Below are 6,430 nucleotides of genomic sequence, written 5' to 3'. Positions count from 1 at the left end.
ACACACACACACACACACACAATTTCTAGGAACTCTGAAAAAAAAAGAAAGAATTCCCACTTCGGTCCTGTTGATTCTGACTCCTAGTGATTCTTCCTCACCAAGTTCCCCAGGTTGTAAATCTACAGGAAGGCACTTCTCTTCCTCCTGCACAGCACCTGGTGGGCTTTCTCTCACATATTTTGCATACATTGTCAGGAGGACCTAGTTGCTTGAGAAGGACATAATAGCAGAGACTCCACAAAAAAAAGGAAAGTCTTCAAAGAGACTGATTGATACACTGGCTACGACTCAAGCATTGTGATGGTTGGGAGGGTGGTGCCGCATGGGCAGCCATTCACTGTGTTATATATGTTGTTGTTGCTGCCTATGAACAACAGATTTGAACCTTGTCCTATTGGATATAGGGAGTCAGAAAACCAAAAGGGTCGAACCCGCTCAGCATTTCTTAAGATCAAGGAACTGAAGAAAAAATTCAAACCTCGAGTTGTTATAATCAAGGATGCTTTAGGCAGATTATCAAATGATCCAGAAGGTATCAAAAGAAGATATAAAGAATATACTGAGTCATTGTATCGAAAGGAATTAGCAGACACAGAAGAATTCAATGAAACAACATATGAGCAAGAGCCTACGGTGATGAAGGAAGAAGTTCAAGCTGCTTTGAAAGAAATAGCAAAAAACAAGGCCCTAGGAATAGATGGTATACCAATTGATATATTTCAGCTAACAGATGCTGCCCTGGACATGCTCACCAAGTTGTGTCAAGAAATCTGGAGAACAACCACTTGGCCAACTGACTGGAAAAGATCTGTATTTGTTCCCATTCCAAAGAAAGGTGACCCAACAGAGTGTGGAAACTATAGAACAATATCATTGATTTCACATGCAAGCAAGATTCTACTGAAGATTATGCAAAAACGACTAGAACAGCACATCAGCAGAGAACTGCCAGAAGTCCAGGCTGGGTTTAGAAGGGGTCATGGTACTAGGGATATTGTAGCTAATGTTAGATGGATATTGGCTGAAAGCAGAGAGTACCAGAGGAATGTCTATCTGTGTTTCATTGATTATGCAAAGGCATTTGACTGTGTGGACCATAACAAACTGTGGCAGACTCTGAGAAGAATGGGAATCCCAGAACACTTGATCGTGCTAATGTGAAACTTATACTTGAACCAAGAGGAGTCGTCAGAACAGAGCAAGGAAACACTGCATGGTTCAAAATTGGGAAGGGCGTACACCAGGGATGTGTCCTGTCTCCATACCTTTTCAACCTGTATGCAGAACAGATCATCCGGAAGGCTGGGCTCTATGAGGAGAAATGTGGCATCAGGATTGGTGGAAGATCTATCAACAATCTGCGATATGCAGATGACACAACCCTGCTTGCTGAAACTGAGGAGGACCTGAAGCGCTTGCTGCTGAGGGTCAGGGACTGCAGCCTTCAATATGGATTGAGGCTCAATGTCAAGAAGACAAAGATTCTCACCACGGGACCAATTGGCAGCAACAGGATGGATGGTGAAGAGATTGAGATTGTTCACAGCTTTAGTCTGCTTGGATCCACAATCAACACTCTTGGCACCAGCAGCCAGGAAATTAAAAGATGTATTGCGATGGGAAAGTCTGCTGTTTGGGACCTCTCTAAAGTACTCAAGAGCAATGATGTGTCTCTGGAAACTTAGGTGCATCTGGTACAGGCCATGGTCTTTGCAGTCACTTGTCATGTGTCAGAGAGCTGGACAATGACCAGGGAGGACAGAAGGAGAATTGATGCTTTTGAGCTGTGGTGCTGGAGAAGAATGTTGAGAGTGCCATGGACTGCTACGAAAACAAACAGGTTTGTCCTGGAGAGGGTTAAACTGTCCTGCTCCTTGGAGGCAAGGATTCTGAGGCTTCATCTGACATACTTTGGTCATGTTGTAAAGAGATCCTTGGAGAGGGACATCATGCTTGGGAGGGTGGAGGGCAGGCACAGGAGGGGAAGGCCCTCTGGGAGATGGATTGATTCGGTGATTAGATTAATCGGGATGAGTGTGTCGGAGACAATGAGATTGGCACAGGACAGAGCAGAGTTTAGAGCTGTTGTACATAGGGTCACTATGAGTCGCAAGCAACTCGACGGCACATAACAACAACAGTATGAATTGGAACTAGCGTCTCTCACAACTACAACAGGGTTGACAAAAAAAAGAGCTGTCTGCACTTTCTCCAAGACATACCTGTTTGTTCTTGGGATGTCCAGTACTCTTCTCCAACACTACAGCTCAAAGGTATCAATTCTCCTTCTGCCATCCTTACTCATTGTCCAAATTGCCCTATGCATATCAGATGCATAGGAAGTTCCTGAAAAGACCATGGCTTGAATCAGGTGCACCTTAGTCCTCAAAGTGATAGCATTGTTCCTCAGTGATTTGGAGAAGTCTCTGACTGCTGACTTTCCCAGTGCAATATGTCTCCTGATCTCCTGACTGCTGGTCTTAATTGTCCTGATGGTGAATTCAAGTAAATATTGCTGTTGTTAGGTGCTGTTGAATCTGACTCACAGCAGCCCTATGAACAATGGATTTGAACTCTGTCCTATCCTAGGCCATCCTCACACTTCCTGATACAGTAGAACCCATTTCAGCAACCACTGTGTCAATCCACCTGGCTGAAGGTCTCCTCTCTTTTGCTGATCCTCCATCTTTCTAAGTATGATGTCCCTCTCCAAGGGATAGCCTCTCTTAGCAACATGAGTGAAATACGTGAGATCAAGCTTTGTCATCTTTGCCTCCAAGGAGCACTCTGACTGCCCTTTCTTCAAGACATATCTGTTTGTACTGTTGGCAGTCCATGGGATGTTCATTAGTCCAACACCACAACTCAAAAGCCTCAGAGTTGAGAACCTAAATAGTAGTGATATCTTAATACCAGTTAAGGCTTGGTTTCAGTATTGGTTTTCAGAGTTAGGCTTAAAGGCAGAAAACAATTACCTAAAAAGTGGGGGTTTCGAAAGAAATAGAGTATGAGAAATCCCAAAACAACTTCCTCTCTCATTAGCAAGATTTCTCCAGAAGAGGAAGGATTTTGGGTTGCACAACAATTGAGCACTGGGCTGCTGACCTAAAAATTGTCCAACCCATCCAGAGGGCCAAGGAAAAGTGAAGGCATTTGTTCTTCTTCTGTTATTCTTATGTATTGTCCCACGTTTCAGATACATAGCAAATAACTGAGAAGTTCATGGCCTAGATTTGACAATCTGCTTTGGACAGGTTGTTGTTGTTGTTAAGTGCCATCGAGTTGCAGGTGACTCATAGCGACCCTACGAAGGAGAGTCCTCGACGCTTGGGTGCCTCTCTCCAGGTTCTTAAGGTTTCCGGAGGCAAGCTATTATGGAAGTGGATACCACTCCTCTTTCCAAGCTTGTTTTAATCAGGGAGCTCCACCCACTCCGTCTGCATCAGGTAACCAACCATTAACACATTTGACACATCAGCGTCACAGTGTTCATACTCACAGCAACCACAAGTGACCCCGGGACGGCAACTTGTACACCAGGGCTATACCACCTAGAGGAATGTCTGACAGGTTACAACTACAAAAATCCTAGGCAATGCAGTTCTCCTCTGCAACGCATGGAGTCGCTATACCGTATATATCACATGTGGACCACAAGGTGCCTGAAGAAAAATGCACCAGAAGATGGGAAGAAGACTTACCTCAGTTTATCCATCACTCCATGGCTCTGGCATGATGAGTATAGAGTTGAGCTGCTAACTCGAAGAGGACATTTCTCCAGGAGTTCAAATCCACCAGCAGCTCTAAGGGAGACAAGTGGGTTTAGCCATGAATATTTCAGAGAGCTGGACAATGACTAAGGATGACAGAAGAATTGATGCCTTTGAGTTGTGGTGCTGGAGAAGAGTCTTGAACATACCATGGACTGCCAAGAAAACAAATAGGTCTATCTTGGAGAGGGTGAAACCAAGTTTCTCCTTGGAGGCTAGGATTTTGAAGCTCTGTCTTACATATTTTGGGCATGCGGCCAGGAGGGCCTACCTATCCTTGGTGAAGGGCATCATGCTCGGAAGGGTGGAGGGACAGCGCAGGAGAGGAAAATGCCAGATGAGATGGACTGACACAGAGAAATGGGGGGCTAGGTGTGTTAGAGTCAGGGAGACTGGCTCAGGACAGGGCAGGCTTCAGAACTGTAGTACGCAGGGTCGCTATGAGTCCTCGGCGACTTGAGGGCACATAACAATAAACTTGATGGAGGGTCGCCATGACTTGTAACCAACTTAATGGCAATGAATTTTGAGATGAGCCCCTCAGATGTGGGCAAAGGGGTAGAGAAATCACACCTTCTTACCTCGCCTTCCCTCACTTAAAAGCTGACTACAACAGACTCCATCCTTATTTCCTGACAGTTAACAGGCAAATGAGACCCAGTGCTTAACACTGGACAGGCATGGCCCAGGGCTGTTCCTAACGTTCAGCCAATTTCACTCCAAAATCTTTCAAGCTCTGACATTCCTAATTTTGCTTTGTGGATTGATGTTTGTGTGGGCTTCATGAAGGAGTGATTTTTCCTTGAAGGATGAGGACGAAGGAGATTGAGGAAGCACACTTAAAAGCAAGCACCACAGTGCTGTGGAGTTGACTCCTACACATAGGACCCTCCATCACATTTCCAAACCTGTTGTTGTTGAGTACCATCGAGTCAGAACCAACCCATGGCTGGCCCTCCAGTGGATTTTCAGAGGCAGTAACTCATGAGGAAGAGATTGTTCATCCTTTCCTTTTCCTGTAAAGCAGTGGGTGGATTCGAATAATGCCCCTTTGGGATTGCAGCACAGCTTCTTACTACTAGGCTATGGGAAGAGACTACTCATCCTGGTGGGTTTGAACTGTGGACTTTTCGGCTTGATACATTATTCCCCACATCACTAGGACTCATCCACAGCAAAAGGTCCACAGGAAAAAACTAACTTAGCTTCACAGGAAGATAATAACCTTGAGGGATGAAGCCGACATTTTTCTCTCTCCTGCTCTCTCTTTGAATTTGATCATTTCCTAGTACAAAGATAGGCAGCTTGGCCTCTAACTTCAGTTTCCTTTTGCAAGCCGAGCACGCTTTGATAAATAACGAGTCTGACACTTCAACCAGGAGCTAATAATGTTTCAATGCGCAAACGAAGCAACCCTTGTGAGAGAAAATCACGTCTGCTCATAGCTGGGCAGGTTAGGGCTTATGTATGCTTCCTCACGAGCATGTAAGAGAAGATGGCACAGGATAGGTCAAGGTCAAGATCTGTTGTTCATAGGATCACTATGAGTAGTCATCGACTTGATGGCACCTAACAACAACAAAGTGAACACACAGGCATTTGAGAAGAAGGACAGGATAATAGCTGTCTGTGATATTGTCTCCTGGCATAATAGAGCCTTGGTGGCATAATTCAATCATACCAGTGGCACCATGGGATTGAGATGAAGCTGTCTCTTTGTTCAAAGATTTACAGCTTTGTAAATGGATCATGGATGGAAGGTTGCTATAAACTGGAATGGCCTCAATGGTAGTAGGTTTACTGCCTTATAGCACTGGCGTTTTCAAGGCCATAATTTAAACAAAAGTATATTGTTTATCTTTTTCCTTGAGGTGCGGGTGTATTGGAACTGCCAGAGGCACGAGGCCTTTGGATTAGCCACCAGTTTGGGGGATTAAATACTGAGTGAATGAATGAATATGGCAGGTGCCTCCTTCTGAGCTATTTTGACAGTCTGAAAACACTGTTAGAGGCTTCTCCAAAGTGCTTAAGATTGAAGACCAATGTGTGCCTGATTCAAGTCCTGGCCTTTTCCATCACTTGCCATGCATCTGGAAGTTGGACAATGAATAAGGATGATTGAAGAACTTTGAGTTGTGGTGCTGGAGAAGGCTGACTAACCCATGGCCTGCCACAAAGCCAAGCAAGCATCTTCTTGGAAAAAGTGCAGCCCGGTGCTCGTTGGAGGCAAGGATGGTGAAACTTCTGACATACTTGGGCATGTTGTTAGGAAGGTCTGGTCCTTGCAAAAGGACATCATGCTTGGAAAGACAGAGGGTTAGCAAAGGAGGGAAGACCGTCAACAAAATGGATTGACACGATGACTGTACCAGTAGCCTTGAGTGTGTCAGAGATATTGAGAACAGATGGCAAAGGATCAGCAGGGTTCAGCTCCACTATTCAGAGGGTTGATATGCGTCAGTGTTGACTCCAGGCACTTAACAACAACAAGTTGTTTTGTTCTTTTAAATTTCTATTTTATATTGGTTTGCCTACAGAGATCTTTTTTTTTTCATTTAGTTTATTTTTCATTTCAATGAACATCTACAGAGATTTTGGAATTCCATTCATTCATTGTTGCACCCTTCTCCCCACACAAACCCCCCCCCCATTTGCTC

The sequence above is a fragment of the Elephantulus edwardii genome, unplaced genomic scaffold (assembly GCF_000299155.1).
Source record: "Elephantulus edwardii isolate Elephantulus edwardi_28Jun2011 unplaced genomic scaffold, EleEdw1.0 scaffold00004, whole genome shotgun sequence".
Classification (NCBI taxonomy): Eukaryota; Metazoa; Chordata; class Mammalia; order Macroscelidea; family Macroscelididae; genus Elephantulus; species Elephantulus edwardii.
The sequence above is the reverse complement of the archived record's forward strand: the minus strand, read 5'-3'. Positions refer to the sequence as shown.